The sequence below is a fragment of the Lissotriton helveticus genome, chromosome 5_1, assembly GCF_964261635.1.
Source record: "Lissotriton helveticus chromosome 5_1, aLisHel1.1, whole genome shotgun sequence".
In the NCBI taxonomy this organism is placed as follows: domain Eukaryota; kingdom Metazoa; phylum Chordata; class Amphibia; order Caudata; family Salamandridae; genus Lissotriton; species Lissotriton helveticus.
This window is the reverse complement of record NC_136065.1, coordinates 1,477,757,473-1,477,784,260: the sequence shown is the minus strand read 5'-3', so window position 1 is coordinate 1,477,784,260 and position 26,788 is coordinate 1,477,757,473. Positions and strand designations below refer to the sequence as shown.

The 26,788-nt window shown below is 48.6% G+C and overlaps 1 protein-coding gene and 1 pseudogene across 4 annotated transcripts in view; both read left to right on the top strand.

Annotated features, from left to right (window-relative positions):
- ST7L (suppression of tumorigenicity 7 like) overlaps positions 1 to 26,788 on the top strand; it is a 1,501,068-nt gene that overhangs the window by 1,048,033 nt on the left and 426,247 nt on the right. The window lies entirely within an intron of this gene.
- On the top strand, positions 2,005 to 2,504 carry LOC144753656 (M-phase phosphoprotein 6 pseudogene; annotated as a pseudogene).

Genomic DNA, 26,788 nt, shown 5'->3' with positions numbered 1-26,788 from the left:
GTAGGAGCCCCTCACAGACTTGTCCGAGGGCTCTCCAGAGGAGTTGGGCCACCCAAAGATGAGTTGCACAACATTGTCAAATTCTTTAAATTGGGCAGGGGTTGCTCCGGCTCCCGGAAATTCAGGGAGACGCAGACACAGACCAGGCACAGGCTCCACCACAGAGCTAGGCCTCGAGTGCCGACTGCCATGCAACTCCCCCGAAAATTTGTGTGGTGAAGCCGAAGACCTCTTCAACTTCTTTTACTTTTTGTGGGACTTACCTGACCTTGGATTATGACGGAGATCGTCTGGTATGACTTTGTAAATGATCTCGGAACCTTCCTTGAGACTCAGACCTGGAGCGTCATGGAGCCACTTGACATCAGATGGCTAGGAACTTAAGAAAGCACTCCCTCTGTGCCTTAGGGTGCTTGGCAGCAGTCCTCGCATTTCTTGACGTCATGGTCTTGCTCAAGAGACCAAAGGCAAACCAAATGCAGGTCCTTCACCAACATCTGTCAGTGACAGGCCTCATGTTTTTAAAAACTTCCTTTCTGGTGTACATACCAGGAGATAAAGTCTCAAACAAAATCTTTGACAAAAGATCAAAAAAAAGGTCAGAAATTGGCTCGGTTACCCCTCTGTGCTGACTGCCACGTAAAGAAAAAGCTCATGTCAGCGCACTGTGGTGGCCCCTAAATAGGATCAGTGCACGTCACTTCTGGCACAGATGATACCACGTGAAGCTGAACAACCCCACCTATCGGCACGCACAGCAAATGTTTCCAGATCCAGCATGATAAGTGGAGAATATTTTATGGTAAGGAATATGCAGATTAAACTGACGTCTGCTGCAGGAGTGGAGCCCATATGGCGCTCTTTGTTATTTGCGGAGGGGGAACTGAATCACAGCGGAGACCAATGGGGCCCCCTTCTGGCATGCAAGAGCAATCATAGAAAACTTCCAGATCCAAAGTGATGTCTATGAAGCTTCACAAGCGAAGGAATATATGGTTAGATAGAGAATCCATTAAAAAGAGCCTTACCAATGGTGAGCATGTTGTTCTTACAAATGGTATTTACCAACTCTATCTGGGATTTCACTATGAAATGGTATGGTGGCTATTGATTAATTTTGTCAGGACCTAAGGATCTGCTGTGGTTTTTTAAGAAGTTGAGTGATAATTGCTTGTTTCAGGAGACTAGTAATTATTCCTGTTCATAGGGATAATTTAGTCATGATAGGCGTATTTTTGATAGGGAAGAGAAGACTTTTTTTATGCAGTATACACAGCACGGTTCCACTGTGAGAATAGATGCTTTGATCACAGCGTGTTTCTTCAAGGATGATTTTGGATGATCAAATTCAGAGAGTAGTTACAGAGGTGATTGAGGGTTATTTAAAGCTGTGTCACAGATCTTTAATATTTGGTAATCGAAAAAATTGTAAGACTTTGATTGGTAACATCTTTGTAGATGCTCGAAATTTCTTTTGGGTTTTTGAGTTTCTGATGAAATTGAACATGTAGATGTTTTGTTCTCGAAATGTCCTTTTGGTAGCTTTTACTGCGGATTCTGTAGGAGGGTCAAGATTTCGATATGGCTACTTTCATATCAATAAACCATAGTTGAACAATTTGCTTAGCTTTGTGGCCTTGTTTACAATCGATTATCTTATTTACAGGCCCTTGGTTGTTTCCAAAAACAGCTATGGTTCCTGTTGTAAATATTCTTCTTGTTCCTGCCCTTGAGGTGTCTAATGTGTATAGGTTCTTGCTTACCTCTGATGTGTTATGTAGAATTACTTTTTAACATATTCAGCAGGATGTAGAGGGATAAATGCATGGTCTGAACTAATTTGAGGTTAGATCTGCAGCTACGCTATAGATGACAGACGGGAGGCTGATTTCATGGATGGTCGAAAGTAGTGCACAGGTGGTCACTGTGTTACACCTGCGTGGAATATTCTGTTGATTTGGATCCGTTATTGTGAAGTCTGGTTAGTGGAAAAATATTGTCTTAATATGGCTGTGGAAGTGACAGGGAAGCTCTTCAAGAATCTGCTGCGGATTAAATTTATGCAGCGAGACTTGGATGCGGAGACTAGAAAACAGTTGGAAGAAAATGCAAAGAAAATAATTTGTGATGAACACTGGTACCTGGATTTGCCCGAACTAAAGGAAAAAGAGAGCGACATTGTTGAAGAAAGAAGCTTTGTTCCATGTGAAGACCTGTTATATGGTCGAATGTCCTTCAAAGGATTCAACCCAGAAGTTGAGAAGTTAATGATCCAAATGAACTCTGCAGTTGCTGGTGACGAAGAAGATGATGATGGCAAAGGTGGGGAAATGGAAGTGGACGCATCTGATAAGGTGATGGCCCGAAGGTATGAATCCTTAGTAGGCACCATCAAGAAACAATTTACGAAAAAACGAACCCAATCTGTCGTAAATGAAGAAGATGAGAACCGGAATATCAAAGGCAACAAAGCAAAGAAAATGTTTTTGAAACCCCAGGATTAGACTAGAGCATCTGCTGTTCTTGTGAGTGTTGGGAGCAGGCAAATGTTACTGACGACGTCCTTCAAGCTGGATCTTGGGTCCGTCTACAAATAATGAGAATTATCAGAGCCACCTAGTTCATGTGCTGTTCTGGGCATAGGTCTTACAAAATGAGACACAAGGGCGTCTAAGGAGCACTAAAAAAGGAAATGGAAAGACTGTAACTCCACTGGATGTTATACATCCCTATTTTTTTTTAAACATTTTATTCGAGTTGAGATTTTTAGCATTTTCACTGCAAAGTGTTTTATTATTTTAAGATAAAAAGTTATCAGTGACCTGTTCTGCCGTGCAGAGATTGTCATAAGTTCATGTAATTAAACAAATACACCTGTTGGATATTGTTTGTAAAGTTTATGTCAAGTGTATGTCCTGCTTTGTGCTTGGGGCCACTCCCCACTTGGGGATACTCCCCACTTAAGTAAGTCAAAGTGCAGTCATATTTGCAATTAGCTTCTATGCTGATCGTTTCTGTCTAACCATATGTTGAAGTTGACGATCATCAGTATTATGTATCTTCTGCCTGAGTGGTGACGGGAAGGTTGACAGGTGTGTGCGCCAGGCATTATTAGAGTCTGTTCTGATTAGAACTCTTCACCTGCTTCCCAAGTGTTCACTGCTTGGTATTGTATTCAAAAACTATATCTAAATAAACTCCAGTGCTTGAGGCGAATAAGTTAATTGCCCGTACTGCTTTAGTATTTTTTTATAGGTTCATATGTTAACCTCCCACCGTTGACTGTTAGGTGTATCCTGCTGAGCATGTCTCTATTTCACTTATGTGTTTCTTGAACATCACCAGGTTTAGAAAGGTGCAGTTTAAAGGAAGAGCACCTCACTGTAAAAGAGGGTTCTTTCATATGGCTTTAGCCTAAAGCTGGACCTTGGTCTGTATTTCCTTCTTACTGGAAGAAATATCGAAAGAGCACGTGCATCCGTAAATGACACCAATGCTGGAAAGCACATATACAAGTCAGTAACTTATTCTTGGATGGAAATTTGACAGGGTACACCAATTTGTTTAAATTTCAATGTATTCGTTGAGTAATTACACTGATATCTGAGAATGTAAATTTGATCAGCAAGGTGATTTCATTAGGGTGTGGTTCATAGGGTACATTGGATCAAGAAGGTTCTTCCGAGTCTCCAGATCACACAATCACAATCTGGGTTGGGGCCGATGAGAGTTTCAGAGTGAGCAACATTAAAAATTAACCCTATCTCTAAAGCAGATATAGGTTGGCTAGTGCACAGCCAGCAGCATTTGGAATACCAACATTGGATATCTTGTTAACTCCCACATCTGGAAAGTGCTGGTGTGGTACATGGCCCGTGAGTTTCAAAAAGCGAAGCCTTTGCAAGGTCCTCAGTGCTGTTATGATGTGCTGGAGGAAGGACAGAGTGAGGATCATCGTAAGAAATTGTGACAGATGTGTTCGGCATGGCTAATACTGTAGTTGCTTATATGATAATATAGCATCAATACTTGGATTTTTGGCAGTATTGGCTTACCTGTGGTTTACATATGCACAAATGTTGGCTAGGTCCTCTGCAACTCCATAGACTGTTCTCTATTCTTTGGGTGTTTCCCCTGGAGAGGAGTGCACTCTATGACCCTTTGTTTAGCTCTGAAAAACCTCCAGTGATTACCCAAGGTGCTAATACTTACTGCGAAAACTCTGCTGAATTAATATTTTTCAAACACTATGAGCTAGCCGATAGATAGGCATTTATTATGGTGTGGGTTGTTCAAGCCACGTAAACATTTGCTGCAGTTAGCCAATGACGTGTTATTCTGGTCGGTGGTTAAACATAATAGACTATTTTTGTATCTGATATTATCACGCCATGATAAGTATGAAAGCAATTGCAGTTGACATGGGAACACATTTTAGACGTAAAAGAAACATTCCTAAAAGCAGTAGTGAGAAAATAAATTGGCTGCCACCAACTTTAACATAAATACTATAATTCAGATGTTTTTGTATTTGCTTTACACGTCTTGTTGGTGATTGTTGATCAGAGCGATTTGCAAGGATGCGACTCAGGATGTTTTCAAGTGAAACCAGCGTTATATACATTCATTGTGCGTCATTTCAGTGAACACGAGGATAGAGGGACAGTCAAAGATTAGGCTAGGAACTATGACAGTTGAAACGAGCATTGGCAATGCCAATAGGTCTTGGCTCAAAGCTGCTGAACAATTGATTTTGCCATGCCTGTTTGCCAACTTCATGTTTACAAGCTTCAAGAGGCATGCCGCCTCATGCCTGCTGTTTTGGAATTGGTTTTCTACTGAAACCAAAAACCAATGTGAAATAGCATTGGATGCCCATATTTCATAACTTGGTAGGCCTCGCCTGGCGTTAGCAGCGCGCAAGCTTTGCTCTCGCCATGCAATGGTTTTTTGCAATCAATACGGATTCAGAAGGGACTTGAAGCCCCTCCCCTGTTTGCCATTGGCTCGTGTCATTGTTTATGGTAAACGACGGCGCATGATTGGAAAAGTGGCTTCTTGGATACCTCCTTGTCCACTTTTACGACGGCCCATGTGGACAGCCCAACGCCATCTCTGTTTCCTTTATTGAGCGCAGAGAGGCTTTTCGAGGAATTCGGGCCGGGACACGCAGATTAAATAATAAAACCTGCCTGCTCATGCAAAGTACACCGGCTCCACCCGCTATGGCTCGGGCAAGCTCGCCCCATCTCACATGTTCTGCTTTTAACTTCGAGTGTTGGGATGTGGGCTGCGCGCGCCCCTTCCAAGCGTGGTAACGATGTGCCAGGCAGGGCAAGAGAAAAGCAGTATAAATAGGCATAAATATTTATGCTGACAGATAAAAGATAAGTTCCATCTGTGCAGCTACAACTAAGCGGTGATGTTGTGACAGAGAGAGAGCATTTGGGAAGCTTGCTACCTTCACCAGCCCTTTCCAGAATGTTCCCGAGGTATCTCCCTGACGCCGAGGAAACAGTGTTTAAGGTCACGAGATGGCTCTGTTTCTATGGTGGCCTACTTGCTCCATGTCACCGGGATGCCACTTTTCTGTTTCCGCGCTTTGCTTTTATATATCAGTGCAATTTGGGAATTGTAGTTTTGGCCCATTGTAAGTGAACCATCACACCTGACAATAATGATATGTTAAAGCGAAATACAGGAAAGGGAAAAGTGGCGGCCTGGTGACATGGAGTCATGTGTCACCGTATCCAAGTCAAGGAGTACGCAGTGCTCTGGTTCTGGCTTTCCTTTGACAACCATGTGCATTCTGGGAGCTGTAGTCTGGTTTCACTTCAGTTTACCCAGTTGAATATGACTGCTCTTACGGTGATGTGGAACTAGCTGGAAGAGTTAATCTTATAATTCCAGAGACTTTCGTGCAATAAATAATACATTCTGGAAGTTGTCGCCTTGGTTCATTATATTTCCGTTTATTTGATCGTCCTGTTTTGTAAGAGGAAAGCCAGGGACCAGAGACAAGGTGTTCTGGTGTCATGCAGTCACCTGATAGTGCATCTCGAAGTCCTCCGAGCAATACAGGCTTCTCTGCCAACGACCGGCTCACCTCGGATACAGGGTCTTCCAGATGTAGGGAAATGAGCACACTCTGCAAAACATGTGGCGGTGATGGCAGGAGAGGGCAGAGCACAACCCCTAATGTCCAAACTGCAGCCATCAGGACCAGCTTTAGCATTTCCGGCGTTCTAGGCAACTTTGTGCTAGCACTTGTAGTTTTGCCTTTCAATTGTACTGACGGGAATGCTTGTCCCAGCATGCAAAGTGTTGCTGGCTGTAAGCCAGGGCTGGATACAGGTTCTGCTTACAACTTAGCATCATTTGTAGATGTTAAGGTGTAAACCTTCTCCGGACACCTAGCCAGAATACCAGCGGTGTTACTCAAAAACATGGTGATGCAACTAGTGCCCACACCATCATTCGCTCCCGCCCACTTACACATATCACATCTCCAAACCAAATGATACTCTGGACACGTATTATGGGTAAGAACTGCTGCAGGTTTATTTTCATACAACAAACGTATGACGTTTAGGTGGGTTATCTTACGGGCGATCCCAAGCAGGCAGCCCCTCGGTTCAGGCCCCCTGACCGCCCGAAGGACTAACGGGGCGCCGTCACGGTTTCCCTGAACCTCCTGCGGCTCCTGGTCCTTGGCTCAGGCACCCTTACTGTGCCAGGCAGAGGTACCCTTACTGTACCAGTCTGCCGCAGAGGTACCCTTGCTGTACCCGTCTGCCTCCAGATCGCCCTGTAACTCCGCCTGCAACACAAAAGACAGCGTTACAACATTCAATTACTTAGAACCGCCTATCGAGCCGCTGGGTAAGGGATAGGGTGGGAACAGCACTCGAGTGGGCGGACAGCCTGAAAAGAGGCCGAGCCGAGGGCAGCCGAGGTTTATGTACGGGGTACGCCCCCCCCGACAGGTAAGCCCAGCCCTGGCCGCGTGACCTGGCGATCGCGGGGAGGTGCAAGGAGCCCTGCATACCTCCCCTTCACACCCACCCCCATGCACCGGCGGGGCGCTGCAACGAATGGCCACTAAAGCGCTGCCTCGCTGATGTCCCCCTGCTTGGCACGCGGTCAGCGGCATAGTGCCCACACCTTCATTCGCTCCCGCCCACTTACACATATCACATCTCCAAACCAAATGATACTCTGGACACATATTATGGGTAAGATCTGCTGCAGGTTTATTTTCATACAACAAACGTATGACGTTTAGGTGGGTCATCTTACGGGCGATCCCAAGCAGGCAGCCCCTCGCTGTCCTGCCTGCCTAAAGAGCCGGCCAGCACGGTGAGTCGATGCTCGGACGGTGCAGCACATTGCCGATCTTCTGTTATACTCCCGCCCCCCCCCCTGTCAGGGCGGAGCGGTGTGGCACACCCCCGGTCGGTTCAGGCCCCCCGACCGCCCGAAGGACTAACGGGGCGCCGTCGCGGTTTCCCGGAACCTCCTGCGGCTCCTGGTCCTTGGCTCAGGCACCCTTACTGTGCCAGGCAGAGGTACCCTTACTGTACCAGTCTGCCGCAGAGGTACCCTTACTGTACCCGTCTGCCTCCAGATCGCCCTGTAACTCCGCCACAGCTCTGGAGGAGGCCCCCGTCGATGACAGAGCCCCCCACCTACTTGGTTACTTACATCCTGCCGCTGTTAGTGCCTCTTGTACGTCCAGTAGGAACATATCCATTCCCAAATTAGACAAGTGTACCCCGTCTTTATCGTAGTACCCTTCAGTTTTCTCCTGTATCAGTGCATGCCTAATGAAACCCAGGCCTCTCCTTTCCATGAACTTCTGCATGGATCTGTTGACCCTCCTGCGGGAATGTTCTACTGCCACTGGTGATCTAGCCCCCCCTCCATTCCCTGCAAGGGACAATCTCAGACCACAGAAGCTCGCCCGCTCCCAACCTGTTGCTCATTGCTACCAAGTCCCTCTGCATGACCTGAATCAGTGCCCTCCTCCCCATCGTGACTAAGTCGTTCCCCCCAGGTGGATGATGAGGACATTGGGTAGGACCCCCCTTAAAGCAAGGTGTTGGTCTAGCTTGAACCTCAAGTTGCCCCATTTCATTCCTGGGTGGCCCAACCATACGATCTGCGTCCGTGCGAAACCCCGGGTCCAATCCTTGAGTGCCGCCCATTGTTCCAACCTGGCAACATAAGAATGTCCCATCACCCACACGCAACAGTCCGCTGGAAAGAAGACAAAATATTGTTCAAAAAAGGGGAGGACGCCGTATCGTTAACACATGGGGTTTAATGGTTTACACTGCACACAGTTCACTGCAAAAGACGTGGCTGAACACGTGGTTTAATAGTATACACTGCACACAGTTCACTGCAAAAGTCGTTGCTGAATCCACCAGACATAATTAAGCACACATATATTTGGAAACATTCGGTACTACCCGCCCATCCTAGGCTGGGATTCTTAGGGGCGAATGTACAGCTGGAAGCAGGTAGATTTCCATCGTCATACCTTCTTGACCCCTTATGCCCCCATCCCTGCCCTAAATTCCGCCATGGCCGCTCCAATCCTGAAGGAGTGGCTCGAAAATTTCTGTCCCATTCCTGAGAGACTAGCCTTGTCCAATGCTGCCCCCATGATGCGTTCCAGCTGGAACCTGGTTAATAGTGCCCCCTCTGCATGTATAAGGAAATGCCCTGCTACGAGCGGTCGGATCTTCAAATATTCCCTGACCGTAGCGACAGGGCAGTATCTGGGGTCACCCAACGCCTGAAGCACTATTGTTGTGCCCCTACCGGCCTGGTCTGTCTTGGATCTGCGGATGCGGAGTACCAGGGAGTCTGTTGCACATACGTCCAGCATATCCAATGCTGCCCCAGTTCTATCTGTCTTAGCTTTAGCAACTAGCTCGCTCACCCTAAAGGCGCCAAAAAACGCCAAGCAGAAGGCAGTGGAGAAAAGCTGAGCCTCGAATGGTGAATTGGTGACTATCGGCAGGGTATCTATCATGCGCTGTAATGCGGGGAATTCTATTGCCGCTCTGTTGTCAGCTGACTTAGTCTCCTCACGTGCCCACCCTTTCAGTGCTGCCCTCACCCTGAAAGAACCAGTGGGGTCATCCCCCCCGTTGAGTTTGGTGTCATGCTTCAAGGCCGCCAGGTGGCCACACACCCAGGAATGTGTCTTGCCAGTCTCCTTGGCCCATACCACAAAAGTCTCGACCTGTTCCTGAAGACCCAACGCCGTTGCTTCTAAGGACTCTATCACTGTTCTGAAAGTGGTCAGCTGGGAGGCATATTTTCTTCGCGTGGCCTGGGCCAGGGATCGCTCGCCCATCTTCTTCAATCGTTCCCCCACCGAAGGAGTCGCCATAGCGGTGCAGGGAATGGTGTCATCACCGCCCTCGCCCGTGGCCAGGCCTCTCGGAAACGGAGCCACTGAAAGCGAGAGAGAGCGTCAGCTGCCACATTCTTCACACCCTCAATATGTCGCGCCCTAAACTCTGTGTTATTCTGCAGACCCGCCCTGACTAATTCCCTGAGTAGACTCAAAACAAGGGGACAAGTGGCTGATAGCCCGTTGATGGCCTGAACTACGGCCACATTGTCTGACCAAAACACTACCTTTCTGTTGCCCAGCCTACCTGGCCATAAGTGCACAGCCGCCACTATGGGAAAGAGCTCAAGGACCGTTATCTTTGCTGTTATCCCCTTCTTCCGCCAAGCATTGTGCCAGCGCATCGCACACCACTCTTCTCCAAAGATAACACCAAAGCCTTCCCTACCAGATGCATCTGAAAACAGGCAAAGTTCTTGACTGCTTTCCCAGGGAGCTCCCCAAATCACCGTACCATTGAAATTTTCTAAAACCTCGTCCCACATTTCTAGGTCTGCTTTCAAACCAGGACCCAGGCGCACCAGGTGGTGTTTTTTACTTATGTTGGCTGTAGCTTTCGCTAACCTGCGGGGAAAAACCTTGCCGGCTGGTATGACCCGTGCTGCAAAGTTCAGCTTGGTGCTGCAAAGTTCAGCTTGCCCAAAAGACTCTGCACAACCTCCAAGGTTGCCTTATCCCTGCCCAATAGAGACCTAATGCCCCGCCTCAAATCCCTAACCTTGTCGGCAGGGAGCCTGGATTCGCCTTTGATGGTGTCCAGCTCAGTGCCCAAAAAAGTCAGGATCTGTGCCGGACCCTCGGTCTTGTCAGGGGCAAGAGGCACCCCCAGATGTCCCGCCATCGTCTCAAAGGCCCGCAGACCTTCTGTGCACTCCTGAGTCCCTACCCTGCCAAAAAAAAGAAAATCATCCATGTAATGTGTCACCTGGGAGATGCCATGCTTGGTGGATAGAACCCACTGGAGAAAGGAACTGAAGGCCTCGAAATATGCGCATGAGACGGCACAACCCATCGGCATGCAGCGATCAAAGAAGAATTCGCCACCCCACCTAAAACCTAATAGGTGTTGACTAGCTGGATGTACGGGCAGGAGACAGATCGCAGATGTAATGTCGGCCTTCGCCAACCACGCCCCCTTACCAATCCTCCTTATCATATCTATGGCCATGTCAAGTGAACAGTAAGACACAGAGCAAGCCCCTTCGTCCAGCCAGTGATTCACAGAGTTGCCCTCAGGATAGAATAGATGGTGTATCAAACGTATGCCCCTGGCTGCTTTTTTGGCACCACTCCTAATGGTGAAACTATAAAGTCCTCGGGGGCGGGGGGGGGGGGGGGGCGGGGCGGGAAAGGGCCACCTCCTTCTTGATCTTCTCACTGACTACCAACGGGAGTTCTCTTGCTGATTTGAGGTTTAAAGCATCCCTGCAACCCAGTGGTCCCTTGTATGGTATCCTGAAACCATCGATGAAACCCTCAGATAGTAGTGCTTTTTCCTTTAAGTGCGGGTATAACCTTATTAGTGGTAGGAAATTCTGCATGATAATAGGGGAAAGGACCCTTGTTGTATACATGGGGCTGATCCTGCCTGTTGGGAATAAGTGGGGAACTGCTGTCTGTCCTCATTGCGGTCCGTCCCTCACTGACACCTTTACTGGCGTGGAACGACTGCTCTATGGGCCTGGGCGGCGGGGAGCAGGCTTTGGCTGGTAGTGCAGGCAATTGCTGCATGTTGCGCACCGCATTTTCTGCAGCTGTGGGAGAACTTGCACGCTCTTCCCCAGGTGCACACCCCTCCATTGAACAGTCTACATGTCCCAGAATTGAAACGTTTAGGTCCCGCCTTTTGGCCCCTCCCCCGGCCCCCTCGAAAGGACTGCTTGAAAGGTCGCCTAGGAAATTGTTCCCATTTCCTGTTGTCTGACTCACCATGCGCTTTGTATGGTGTGTCTTTCTTGTCGCTGACTGTTCTGCACATGTGCTTGATCTAGAGTTGAATTTCTTTCTGGTCCCAACCTAAATCAGGGTGTATAGCCATTGTCTTCCTAAAATCCTGATCATACAGGAACCAACCCATCCCCCTGACTGTCTTGCTTCCTGCTGGATGATGCTAGCGTATTCCATCAATGCCTCGCTCTGGCCGGGGTCTTTCTGCACTATTACCGCTGCTAAGATGTTAAAAGCCTCTGTCCAATTCTCTATTGTTTTCTCGGGCCAGCGCTGATACCTGGTCTTCTTCTCATCGTCCTTCCCCCTCATCTTTCTAGTGTCCGCCCCCGCGGTGCCATGCATCAGTAATGTCAAAATATCGATATACTCTCATCTCCATATCCCTTCTTTAGCTGCCTTGGGTACCTGCCATGCTAGTGAACAACGGCCTGAGGCCAGGGGTGCCTGGGTGACTGCCGATCTTGGGAGCCCTCCTCCGGCTGTCTTTGCTACCTCCACCTGGGCCAGGGCGGCCCCGGCCGGGCCGGGCAGTACTAGCTCAGCTGACATACTAATGCCTGTATCGCCGCCAGCGGGAGGTGTTACTGCACTGGGCGTGGCGGGCGCCAACCCCGGGGCCACTGTAGGGTTTGTTACAGAATTGCTAGGGGGGGTCGGGCCGCTGGGCCGGGCTGCTGGGGTTGCTGGGGCGGCTGCTATTGGGACCGGCAGGCTGGTGGTTGCGAGCCTTGCCCCATGGGTCAGTGCAGCAGGAGCCCCCTGTTGGGCCCACACCTGCAGCACCGATGTTGGGGCCGCTGGTGCGGGAGCGGGCGGTAAAACTTGTGGTACCGCCGTCACATCATCCAAACGTTTCTGAAAGAGTGCCATTAGTCCCAGCATTTCGTCCATAGCCTTACCCATTTGGGCCAGGTTGGTTAGGCCAGTGGCCGATTCCTGCACCACGACTGGTGCCATTATTGGTTCGGGGGCCTGTGCTGCAGGGGGCGGCGGCGTTGGTCTTGGTTTCGGTCGCGGTGCCTCGGCCAGGAAGTCTTTGCGTGTTTTTTTTCCGTTTGCGATTGGACCTCTGCGTCGCTCCGGATGAAGGTCCCACCGCGTCCTCCAGAGTGAGGGGTGACTGCGATTCCGGAATCATCCTGTCTACGTGCCTCGATAAAACCTCGGGCCCACGCTGGTCCTTTCGCCTGAGCCAAGGCCAAAAATTCGGCTCACAGACCCTCCTGCGGTGGTGCGGTTCCGCGGGTGTCCATACTGGTGGCTTCTACCCTTGCGGGTCCCTATGGGCGAAAAAATTCGTGAGCTGGTGGCTTCTACCTTAGTGGGTTCCTATGAAGAAAATTTGCGTGAACTGGGGCGCACCCCAATTGTTGACCGTCGCATGGTTGCCCCGGGTTCCCGCAACCGATCCCCTCTATAATGGCACACTGTGTCCCTTTGTATATACCTGTTTTGACTCGCGCTAGCTGCCTGTCTCCGGACCTGCCGGTCCTTCCAAATCTCCGGTGCGCGACCTGTAATGACAATGCCGGATTAGAAAGCCACTCCCGTCCCGTGGAGCCTGACAAGGCATGGCCGCCAAATATCTTTCGAGGCCTGCCCGGTCGCCAACATGCATGACATAGCTTCTTCACGCACACAACCAAAACCAAGGACAAGCGTTACGTAGGCAATGGTGTCACTAGCGTTAGCATCTAAAATGAACAAATAGCTTCATCACACACACAACAAAACCCAGAGACAACCGTTACGTAGGCACTGGAGTCTAAATTGAACAAATAGCTTCCACGCACACAACAAACCCAGTGACAAGCGTTACGTAGGCACTGGGGTCACTGGTGTTAGCGTCTAAACGCACAAATCGCCGCCCCACGCATGTGACTCGATTTGAACAAAACCCCTGACCTCATTTCTGGCTCTGAGTACCGATACCTGCTCCCCAGTGTGCCTCGCCTTCTACGCAAACTATGCAGCTGTCACTAATCTTAAGGTTGCGTGCTCTAAGGACCAAGCGGAGGGGCAGAAACATATTGTGTGTTGTTCCATTGTGTTCGGAGGCGGAGGGGGTGTTCCATATTGTCCGTATTGTTATCAACCGCCTTACAGCAACCCACAATCGAGCGGCACCAGCCACGTGCCCAGACTGTGCGCACGAACCACCTTCCCATACTCCGGCTGGCTCCGGCAAGAGCACTTGGGGAAAGCACCATTATAGCACCCGCTGTGGTCATTTCAGCAGCCATGCCGCTTAAATAATTACTGTCACCGCCCCGCAGGCGCTCAATCTTCTGGTAATCCCATTTTAAAACACTATTACTAAAAGCGATGCTGGGTAATGAGTCCCAGTCCGACTGCTGGGATACCGCCCAATTGTGACGCTCGTCCTCGTGTCCTGCCGCGAAACTACACAGGCTGAGCGCTACCTATTCGCAAGCGTGTCCTGGGTGCAGCCGCCAGCACACGCATGACCATAGTATTGGCCTAACAGCGTTCTTTATCCTAGAAGTGCTGGTAGATGTATGCTGTCCTGCAAGTCGCTATACCTATTCTATCGAGTGCGCTCTGGGCCAGCTTCGAAAGCGACCCCCAGTGGCCCAAATTGGCAAATTGGGAGACTGGCCGAACACTTCATTCCCCAAATAACTACAAGGCGGTACCGGGGGCTGAGCCCGGTGCCTCGTACCTGCGGGGCAAGCGCTCTACGCTGGAGCTATCCCTCATGCGATTAGCCCGTTGCTGCTGAGTTCGTGAGATGGTGGCAAAGGGGGGGGAGCCATCGCCCCGTAGCTGCTGAGTCCGGGAGATGGTGGCAAACGGGGAGGACCCATCGCCATCTTAGCCCCCCCGCCTCCCCACCAGGCCCTGGCTCTACTTGTATTAAGAATTGACCGACTGTATGGCCGCTGGCTTGCCCTGGGCCGAGAAAACAAGGCAGCAACCAGATGGGGGTGGGCACCATGCCCGGTCAAGCCGGGACATGATCTTGAATACAGCAGTACATCGTAAGCATGAAATAAAAGTATTGTAGTTCTGGAATTATATCAGCCTCTTGGCAACAAAACGTTGTGTTCTGTTTGGTGGCCACCATCATCACACCCGATCAGCCAGGCATCTGGCCAAGGAAGTTTAACGATAATGTGGCGCACTTACAGTCTGCAGTCCATAACGACTGCATGGTACCCCGACCACATGCGGCTGCCAGACAACAGACGCGCCGCAGAGCCACACAACTGCATAAACATTAGGCCCAGCAAAATTGACTATGTCGCGAGGTCTGCAGCACATAACGACTGCACTGTACCCCGACCACGTGCGGCTGCCGGACAGCAGGCGCGCCGCAGGGCCACACAACTGCTTGACTCTTGGGTGCAAGCAAATTTGGCTATGTCGCGAGGTCTGCAGCTCATAATGACTGCACGGTACCCCGACCACGTGCGGCTGCAGGACAACATGCGCGCCGCAGAGCCACACAATTGCTTGAACCGCGCGGCGCTTACAGTGCACAACCCATGTTTCGGGGAGACTGACTGTAGTGCCTTAGCCGTTCCACCTGGCGCCACAATCATCCACAATGTAATTCATTGCATCGGGCCGCTTGATGGCCCGCTGGCGGGCCGCCACTCTTGATAGCACCTACCCAGCCTTCGCCCTCAAGGATACTCCGCTTGATTTCCGGACCACTAAGCCCCTGTTCCTAAACTACCCTACACGCTTGCCGGGGCGGTTGAACCTCCCCCCACCGCACCGATCCCGCGATCTTCTAAAGCGAGTCTGCCCGCACCCACGACTAGCGCGGCCACCTCTCACTCCCCCCGTGGTGTTCCACCACTGGGGCCCGTGCAACCTGGTCATGCCCAGGGACAGGGCCGTGGGGGAGGCAAGAGAGCAGCACATACCTGGTTCAGAAGGACGACACGACAGCCTGAAAAGAGGCCGAGCCGAGGGCAGCCGAGGTTTATGTACGGGGTACGCCCCCCCCCCTTCCCATCCCCCCCGACAGGTAAGCCCAGCCCTGGCCACGTGACCTGGTGATCGCGGGGAGGGGCAAGGAGCCCTGCATACCTCCCCTCCACGCCCACCCCCATGCACCGGCGGGGCGCTGCAACGAATGGCCACTAGAGGGCTGCCTCGCTGATGTCCCCCTGCGTGGCACGCGGTCAGCGGCAACACCCAGATAGCCACTGTGAATCCTTGATAGCGGCGGGTGCCAAAGTGCCTGCGGATGAAATGTGAGTGTAAAATGGAAGGTTTGAATCCTTCCTGGGCCAAACCACTTGTCATCCTTCCGATGTAACAAAATGAACCTGTGCGGCATGTTTGTGGACCCACAACCTTCCCTTTGAAGGTACGGCCTCTATTTCTCTGAAATCGGCCATCTTTTCGGTCTCATAAGTTGTCTCTTGCTCACTGGCCTCCTATTGTCGAGGTATGTGGAAGTTTCTATGGTTTTCTGTGATCGAGGTTCTTTTGGAGCGCTTCCGAGCGAGCCATGCATGCCCTGGACATGCAGTTTTGCCTACACCTCACTCACACCCAGTGCTTTAAATGGGCCGGTACTCACCGGTACTGAGTACCGGCACTTCCAAATTTATTACCCGTCAAGACGGCGCATTTTTTTTTAGTCAGGGAGAGTACCAGTACCATGATTGATGGCACAGCAGGAACAGGGTAGGTCTCTGCAAATGCGGAACAAATGCTGTTCTGCTTATGAATCTTTTGCAGAGAGGCTGCTAGATTAGCAGTCTCCCTTTGAATTTCCCCAGACTGCTGGGGTGGCAGAGGGCTTGTGTCATGCTGTGATTAACAGTGCAGGGTCTAGGCAGACCCTGCACTGTCGATTAGGCGTTCAACGACCATTCAGTTGAAAGTGCTTTAGCCCCCCACTTGCTGGTCAGTAATGCGGTCCCATTTTGCGTAGTCCATAATGGTCATATTTGCGATAAGGAAGCTGAATTTCTTACTCCCACATTCACCAGAATGCCGATCATTTACGGGGTTCCAAAGACCCATAAGAATCCTCACGACCCCCCTCTCAGGCCTATTGTATCGATGATTGGATCCGCCTTAGAGCCACTATCCAAGTACATTGATAGATTCCTCCAGCCCCTAGTGGGAACCTTGGAATCCTACATCAAGGACACAGGCCACTTTATTTCCAAGGTGGAAGGAATTACCTATCAGCACAATCGGCAACTCCTGGTCACCCTGGATGTGGAGTCTCTTTACTCCAACATCCCCCAGACCGGAGCTCTGTCCGTTGTACAGAACATCCTAACATCTAACCCCCAAATCGAGAATGCCAGCTTCATCATGGAATGCCTAAAAACGGTTTTAAAGGAGAACTATTTTGAGTTCAACAACAATTTTTACCAACAAACAGGTGGAGTCAGCATGGGAGCCGCGTGTGCACCCAGCATCGCCTGCCTGTACATGGGAGAATTTGAGCGAACCCATATATACAACGAGATGGCCCCATTTTTCGCAAATGTGCGCGCCTGGTCCCGTTTCATTGACGACGTGTTTTTTATTTGGGAGGGGGATGACACCACCCTGATGGAATTCATTGCGTGGCTCAATCTTGCTGACCCTAATCTTAGGTTCACCAGCCATTTCAGCCAAGACAAAATTGAATTCTTGGACCTATGGGTCGGACATCACAATCAGGTCATCACGGTATCCCTGTTCACCAAACCCACTGCCCGTAACACCATCCTTCAATACGGCAGTTACCATCCCCGCTGTCAACGTGATAACATCCCTTTTAGTCAATTTCTCCGAATCAGAAGGAATTGCACAGACATTAGGGACTTCCTAACTGAAGGGGATATGCTGAAGGAGAAGTTACTACAACGGGGCTACCCTTACCGGCTGGTCAAGGAGAGCTTTAAACGGGCCAGATACTACAACCGTGATTCCATGTTTGAACCCAGGAACTCCACCCCTAAGGAATCGATTGTCTGCATCACGCGACACTCCACGGCCAACAACCAACTCAGACAGGCAATTAACTCTAGTTGGTTTCTTTTGAATCTAAATCAGGACCAAAATTCTCTCCCCAAACCGATCTTTGCATTCAAGCGCAACAAAAATCTTAGAAACCATTTAGTAAGAGGCAAAATGCGTGATTCGAAACCATTAATCCAAAGGTCCATTGTTGGTCCTAACCCCATTACTGGCAACCACAAATGTGGCAGATGCCAAGCATGTCCAAACGCCATAGGAGGAAATGTGATCCCCACACCCACCCGCAATATAAATCTCTCCACCATGACCAATTGTCGGACGACCAATTGCGTCTATATTATCCTATGCCCGTGCGAAATGCCATATGTTGGCGAAACGAGCAGGGAGATAAGATTGCGCATCGGGGAGCATAAATCAAACATACGTATCGGCAAAAGGGGAGCCCCCCTTGTCGAACACTGGATGTCCCTCCAACACTCTGAAACTGACCTTAGGTGGTCCATATTGGAAAAGATGCAAACTCCGGCAGGCACTGACCCCACACTGTGGAGAAAAAAACGAGAGGTCTTTTGGATCTTTTTCCTCAACAGTTCGGAAAAGGGCCTAAACGAGGAATGCCCGTGGGCCAATGCATTACTGTAAATGCTCACCTCGCCTTGCGCTGAGCAGCATTTTTGTAGACCGGGGCCCTGTTGGAACCTGAGTCCCCCCCTCATGGTCTATTATTTTCCTGCAGGAACCCAGTAATAAATAGCCCTCGCGAAGGTCCCCCTGCCTATTGATAGACTTCTCGCACTATTTCTTCTTAATTACCCTGTGTGTGATTCATTTGGAAGTAATTCGTACTCCAATCTTAATTTTTTTTTTTATTTTTTTTTATTTTTGTTTCTAAAGTTGCCCGTTCGAACTCCCTTTTACCTTTGTAATTGCCTAATTCCCCCATATCCTTTGCAGTGCCCCATCACCTTTTTGTGCCCCCCTTCATGCCATACGAGGTCATTTTATGCCGAAACCCGGCCCTCTTAGTCACTCTAAGATGGCCGCCACTGTTTCCTTCTATTAAGCGGCCATCACAAACCGTCATCCATTTCTATGCCCCCGTGTGAGGCCGCGCGCCCTCGCAGCTGATTACCATTACCGCGTTTACCTCACTACATATAGAGGCGCCCGAGCAGTGTGACCCTGCACCGAGACCAGCCGTTTTTTCTTCTTCTGTGGAGTCCGCCGACCGGGACACCCGTCATGAAGCGACCTTAAGTAAGTTTACCGCCGCGAGTCCGCTATGCCCCCTTGCACTCGTTTGCCAGATTTATAGATCTTACCACTAAGGCTTTCTCCGGAAGATCATTTAGCGACCCTCTCTCTTTATCCCCTTAGTGTCTCCGCTGATCCCCGCAGCCAAGAACATGCCAGGACGGACCTCATCTGTCCAAAACTCAACAGAGGGTCCTCATTTCCATCCTTGAATCCCACTTCGGGTAAGATTTTCAGCCTGCGCCCCCCTCCCTCTCAGTTCCACCTATGGCGCCAGTGCTCCCAAACTGTGTAATTCCTTCCTTAAACCTGCACCATCTTTTGTGCATATATTTTTTGTACAGGTTTCTACTCATCCCTGTACCGGTCGGCGGCGCGCTCCCTCCTCCCTGAGAAACCACCGAGGAGAGTATTCCCTGTCACCCCAGGTAACTGTGCCCGTGTGCCTCTCCACCTGGCGTGATTGATTAAATCCAGCGCTCCTTGCTCCCTTTAACTGTCATCGCGCAATCTTCTGAGTATGCACTGTCCTTTAACAGGGTCTCTGCGCATCCCACTCGCCCCAGGATTCCATCTGCTTCGCCCCGCTTGAGCACTTTCCCGGGGGCACACCTCCTGAGAATCGACTGAGGAGAGAACCTCCTGCCACCGCTGGTAATTGCGCCTCTGTGCATCCCTATTTTGCGCGATTGTTTAAACTTAGCGCCCCATGCTCTCATCTCCGGCACTGTGCACCTTTATGAGCATGCTCTGTTCTTCAACAGGGTCTCCACGCCTTCGACCTGCACCAGAACGCCTTCTGCCTCATCATACCCGAGTCAGGTAAACACTTCTAAATACCTTACATCCTCAATTTCAGCTTCTTTATTAAACTAATGTGCAGCCCCCAGTCAAATCCCTCTTCCCGGTTATATTTTGTGCCCACTAGCAGTCCCAGTAAAGCATTGCTTTTAAACTGTTATTCCATTGTCCCCCCTGTGTGGATATTAATACCCCTATGATACTATGAAGGTGTCCTGCAAGTCTAGTCCCGACCGTCCACAAACTGGAGGTCCACAGTCTGAATGTAGATGTGAGCCTATTTTGTTTACACCTAAACCCTCGCAAAAATGGACATACACCTAACCTTTGTTTTTAACATTTATTTCACAGAAATCTTACCTGTTTGTGGTTCCCCTTCCGCCCTTCCACTGTGCCCTGATGAAGGTGTAGTCCCGGACGGGACCATACACCGAAACGCGCGTAGGCGCTCTTTCCTATTTAGGAACCCTCAGAACCTACCCGGACCTCGAACCATCGGTCCCCACGTTATCTACAACCATCATCGCTTGGTGCTGTTTGATCGGAGAATGAATGCTGTATGAATGTTGTTGATATGCTAGAGCGGAATCTGAACCACCATTTACTTATTTTTATTATAGTGTCTATTTATTTCGGTGTAGGTTAATTCTCGAAACATATTTATGTATTAGCAAAAAAAGCAATCCCTTAAATAAATTCATTCCTGAAAAATAAATTTTGATACTAAATGAATAAACCTGTTTGTGTGGTGTAATTTGCCTGGGCTTAGGTGTCTTTGTAGTAATATATTTGGACCTCTCCTAGGCCTTTTTGTTCAAATCCATAGGGCAGGTACCCGTTCTGCTTTGGCCATTTTGCGTATTGCACTGGCCGTACTAAAAGCAAGTGACAGGGCAACACAATCCTACACCTTCGCCTCAACTATTTTTCTGTTCATGGTTTTTTTCAGCACAGGAGCTCCTTCACTTTGTGTGCCCCTCTAACACTAATCGCTGCACTTGCATGTTAATAGTGACTGATCGATGGGTAATGGGTTCTGAGTTTGAAGGTAGCCCTGCCCAAAGAGCAATGAATAGCAGGGAACGCTGCAGCACTCAAGGAACTGAATCTGGTTGGGGGAATAACGAGCTAAACATAGAAGGGAGGGGGAGGGAGGAATGTAAAAAAAGTGAGGTGACAGCTGAAATTAGGATTTCCACTTTTTCAGATAAAAATGCTAGATATTTCTTCAGTTCTGAAATGGGTGCTAAGAAATGGTATGTAACATAAATTTGTGTAAAGTAAAAAATCTGCTGTATTTCTTGAAGTTATTGGTTTAACTATTTATGAACCACATGCAATTTCAATCGAATCGCCCCTTTTAATCCTGATTTAGCACGTTTTTTTTTTACCAGCCGTTAATTAAAAATACAGCCCTCAACAGTAAGCATGCTCGATCAACAAAAATAATTAAATACAGCACAACAAAATACTGGCCAGGTGGCACATTTAGGGTATGGGTACATCATGGAGGGGAGCAGAGGAGGCACGTGGGGAAAAAAACTGTCACAAAATGTAAGAGATTTGTGGAGTGAGTAAGCGGGAAGTGGGAGTAAGAAGGGTAAAACCAGGGAGAGCAGGTTAAAGACTGGGTAAAAATGAGAGGTGAATCGAGAATGGAGAGGATATTTGAATGTAAAGATACTGAACCAGCAAGGGACAGGAAGAGCCTGTCAGTAGGGAAAAGGGCAGAGGCAGTGCTTTTAATGGGCCAGTACTCACAGGTACTGAGTACTGGCACTTCTTATTTGTATCACTATTTGTACCAGCACTTCGCTACTGCCTAGGAGACTACCAGTACTCATGAAAGGTAGGCTCATTGGCTGCTGGCTGTCCGAGAAAATGCTGTTTCTATCAGCTAATGCCAGAAACCGGTCCCCGGAAGCATGTTTCCTTCCCAGTGTAAGAATTGGCTTTTGTAGTCTGGTCTGCCCTGTTCCCATGATGCACTGGGCCAGGGACAGACTAATTTGCATACAGCCAGGTTCTGAAACTGGGATGGTGCAATGAGCTAAAAAACGGTGTTGGATCTAGCCCTGATCTCTTGACTGGGTGAGAGTATTCTGCTTAATTCAGAGACTCTGTCCCTCACCACCCCTTGTTGTAAATATTTTTGTCCACCCTAAGCGTGGAAGGGTATACTCAGACATGAGTCCCTTGCTCATTGCACCATCAGGATTCAAGCAAGCCGGGCCGAAGACGGCTGTAATGCCAGAAACCGGTCCCCGGAAGCTTGTTTCCTTCCCAGTGTAAGAATTGGCTTTTGTAGTCTGGTCTGCCCTGTTCCCATGATGCACTGGGCCAGGGACAGACTAATTTGCATACAGCCAGGTTCTGAAACTGGGATGGTGCAATGAGCTAAAAAACGGTGTTGGATCTAGCCCTGATCTCTTGACTGGGTGAGAGTATTCTGCTTAATTCAGAGACTCTGTCCCTCACCACCCCTTGTTGTAAATATTTTTGTCCACCCTAAGCGTGGAAGGGTATACTCAGACATGAGTCCCTTGCTCATTGCACCATCAGGATTCAAGCAAGCCGGGCCGAAGACGGCTGTAATGCCAGAAACCGGTCCCCGGAAGCTTGTTTCCTTCCCAGTGTAAGAATTGGCTTTTGTAGTCTGGTCTGCCCTGTTCCCATGATGCACTGGGCCAGGAGTCAGACTAATTTGCATACAGCCAGGTTCTGAAACTGGGATGGTGCAATGAGCTAAAAAACGGTGTTGGATCTAGCCCTGATCTCTTGACTGGGTGAGAGTATTCTGCTTAATTCAGAGACTCTGTCCCTCACCACCCCTTGTTGTAAATATTTTTGTCCACCCTAAGCGTGGAAGGGTATACTCAGACATGAGTCCCTTGCTCATTGCACCATCAGGATTCAAGCAAGCCGGGCCGAAGACGTCTGTAATGCCAGAAACCGGTCCCCGGAAGCTTGTTTCCTTCCCAGTGTAAGAATTGGCTTTTGTAGTCTGGTCTGCCCTGTTCCCATGATGCACTGGGCCAGGGACAGACTAATTTGCATACAGCCAGGTTCTGAAACTGGGATGGTGCAATGAGCTAAAAAACGGTGTTGGATCTAGCCCTGATCTCTTGACTGGGTGAGAGTATTCTGCTTAATTCAGAGACTCTGTCCCTCACCACCCCTTGTTGTAAATATGTTCTATCAGCCAAGGCACTTCTGTAGTCCTGAGCTCAGCCACTGCTGACTATTCAACATAGGCTCCTTTGCATGTGTGGAATGCTTTTGTGTATGTGTCTGCTTGTTTCTTTCTGTGTGTGTGCACGATTAAGAATACATAGCATTGTGCCAAACAACAACAAATTACAGTATGACTTTAAGAAGTTACAAATATAAAAAAAACAAGGAAACGTTAACATATTATCCTGTTTGGCTTTCATTTTGTGTAATGATTTAACCTGTTTTGTTTACATAAATGCATTTCTGTTGTGTTTTTATAAGTGCTGCAACTGGTATACAAGTCATTATGTATCATCATGTCTTGCCCTACGCCCTGCCCATAGTCCTGCCCACTTGCCACAACTCTAGCTCATTTTAATGAGTACCTACACTTATTTTTTCCCATTTAAAGCACTGCACACACCATAACACGCACAGTGCGCTGTTTGCTCCAGTTTGATTGTGCTTTCTGATTTGTTTGTGTATTGTGTTTTCTACATTTCTTTTGTTTACAGGGAGTCGTCCTAGTCTTATGCCGCCGTGTCACGTTGTTGAAAGTTGGGCTGAAACCGTCAACATTATCGGCGCCCTCTTGCTCTCTTTAAACCTTTTGTGCGCGTAAAACAGCCGCCATTTTGGGCACCATGGCTTCCCTGCTCTCGCCGAGAGCCAGCGCGCCTCTCTCTCCCTCCTAGCTTCGCTGACAACCCCCCTGCCTGCACCTGCCGCGAATCATAAAACCCCTCTTCGGCGCTGCTCTGCCCCAGGCCCTCGTCCTGTTCCCAGCGCAACACCTCCCTTCTTCCCATTTATGATCCCCGGCCCTTTGATGCAAACCCCTTTTCCCGGTGTGCCCGTTTGTCTTCCCCGTTCCCAGGCCGACACCCAGCTCTGCCGATACCAATCCTTGCCCCTCCCCGTACAATAGAAAGTTTCCCCCCAGCAAGGGATCCCCGGGTTGATCAAAGCCCCCCGCCCTACGAGATCCGATCGAACCCCACACACTCCGTGAATCGGCGGAATATCCAGCTGCGCGATGATCATCACCTGTTGTGAACGGGGCAGGGACTTCCACTGTAACCTTGCGTGGGAACGGGCTGGGAAGGGGGATTCTGAGGATGTCTTTCCGTACATCAAAGTATCGACGAGAATGTGTTACATGCAATAAAGAGATAAACTTGTGTATAAGAGGCCAGGCCTCAGGGATGCAGTTAGAGCACCTCAGAACGATACCTTCTGTCCGTTTCGTTGTGTTCTCCTCCGGAGAGAATAAAAACCTTGTTTCCTGCCTTCCAGTCTCCAGCGCCTGCCTCTTCAATAGTTTAACTTCTTTGTGGGTTCAAGAGGCGACACCGCCGGGCAATACTTAAGGATCTTATATTCTGGTTGGTAGTGCCCCCCTTATTTTCAACAATGTGTGACACTTTGGGACGGACGGGCATTTTATCCAGGAATATATTGTTTTCTGGTGGTTGCCATTTCACCTTTAACACTGCAAGTATTGGTTAAAAGTCCCAGCATGCAACTTAGGAATGGTTCTGGTCGAATTGGCTTCGCATAAAATAGGACTACCTGTCTGCTATGCAGAGTGCGTGTGCTTCTGCCAACAAGCATTGGCATAGCCAATAGGTCTCACTTTGGGACCTTATAAGTGTTTAGCCATGCAACAGTTGGTGTTTTTACACCAAGGATATTGTGCTGCGTAACTAAATACTAATAACGTCCAAAAGGCGAGACCTATTGGCTATGCCAATGCTTGTTCCATTTTGTTATCTGAAGTGGCGGGCAGACATTGGGGGACCAGTTAACGTATTATTTTTTTAATAAGAAAACATGGGTTGCAAAGCACGGAAAACTAGGGTAACATGCTCTCCCCTGTGCTCGGTACAAAAGAAACCAGCGTTAGCAAAGCCTGTAGGTTTGACAATATGTACTCTGTGCTGACGGAAGCTATAAAAAAGTCTATGCAGTATTTTGTTGTATACATTTGGATCGGATAAAACACTATTAAATATGTGACGACAGAATGCCCACGTCCATCATGTATTCTAGTGGAAACCCCCAAAAGAAAAGAGACAAGTCTAAAATAATCTTGTGACCTGATCCAAGATTTGATTTAGCTTGCTGGTACAGCTGAGGTTTTGTGGCTGTTACTTTAAAAAGGCGAAATTGAACTTTTTTAGTAGTTAATATAATGACATTCATAAACGGGCGATACTAGGGGATTAATAGTTCTTGCTAACATTAATTTCGGGAACGCGACTAATGCTCCTTTGTCCTCTTCCTTAGTAGGCTCTAGCATTAGGACCTCTGTGTACGAAGTGCTGCTAAGAAGTGCTTGGCTGGCACTCTTTTACGTATTGACCTGATAAATACTGAATATTACTGTCCAGTTTACTCTCTGTGGAGTATAATACTAAACACACATGATCTGGCCCCTTACTTAATAAGACTGCAGTGATTAGCGATTAGAAAAATGTCCCAAAATTCAAACATTCGAGAAAGTGGTGAAACCGGACTAGAGCGGAGAGCTGCTGACTTCCCAGGCACCCACGGATTCTTTTATCGTGGCAAGCCCATTTCATGGTACAGTTTCTCAGTTCATCCCACCCTGCAGCGGACACATCAGTTTCACCCTTTTGACTGCCGCCAAGATCACAAACAGAAACGCGGCTCTATTTCGAAACCTCTGGGTACCAGTACAGCCCAAATGCTGTCACTTCCCTCCCCTATTAACTGACAGCGAGCACAAAGGACAGGTCAGGTCAGGCCAGCAGGAGATGAGCCTTCCTGCACCACAAAGTAACAAGGGATAAAAGAGCAATGTACGTTTTTTTTCTTAACAGAAAGTCATTCTACAGTAGCACCGCAAATATGGCATGGGTTCGGTTACTAATAAGGGGGGAAAACGGGAACACTTGTTCCCTTGGTGGGCAGCAAAAGGCAACTCTAATTGGGGTGCTGTTGGCCTCAAACACCACTGGGCCCTGGTGACATAGCATCTGCTGCACCAATTTGCGATTTGCTCAATCGATCTTGAGTTGACATTTGTCATGACATTGTTATACCAATATTTATTGGACTACAACTATTAGGACAGATTGCTTATAAAATGATAACTTAAACACATTATTTTTTCTTTTTATCAAATGTACAAGAGTATGCGACTCTGGAGGAATGCGTGCAAATTCTATCTAAACTGTATTATTCTGATTGTTTTGAGTGAAAAGCACAGAATAAAGAATGTGAGTGGAGTATACTTTCATGTACATAAAACGTGACCAGGAATTTCCGATTCAGATGAGTGTAAACTGTTTCCTCACATAGCTTTGAAATGTTTATGTTTAGGATTTGTAAAGCTCATGGCCACCCAAGGGCCTCCTGCGCTGAAGAGTGCTGAACTGGATAAGAGTGTATGGTAAACGAGTTAATGGGGGCACAACCTGGTCTTGAGTTTTTTTTCTAAAAGTGAATTTGTCTTCTAGTGATCTTATATCGAGTGGGAGACCATTCCATAACTTTGGTACCAAGTGTGCAAATGATCTTCCACCCCATCTTGCTCGTTTGCTTCTAGTAGTGCTAAGAAGGTGTTGTTAAGATGATCTTAGGAATCTGGATGAGGCATAAGAAGAGACCAGACCCCTCAGCTTAACTGGACCTTTGGTCTTTATGGCCATATGTGCAATTCAAGGAGATTTGAACTTGATCCTTGCTGCAACCGGCAACCAGTGGAGTTGTTTCAAAAACTCTCTTACTGGGAAATGTCTTGGGAGCTTAAGAAGAACCCTTGCTGCAGCATTTTGCACCACTTGAATTCTTTTTTTTACATATTTCGATGAGCCCACATAGAGAGAATTACCGTAATCCAAATGGGAGACTGAGGGCTTGAATCACCGTTTTTCTTAGATGCTCCGGGATCAGTGCTAATATCTTCGAGATCATTCTAAGTAGACCAAAGCCGATGCCAGCCAGATTACTTGCTTGTTGTTCTATTGTGAGGGCTATATCCAGCCACATTCCCAAATTTGTTATAGAGGATTTGGGATCTGGAGGGTTGCCCATGCAATTTGGCCAATCAATGGGCCGGGTATGACCATGTTCCCTACAATCATCCGTTTCATTTTTTCGCCGTTAAGTTTAAAAAAACAGCAGTTTGTCATCCAATTGCCCACTCCC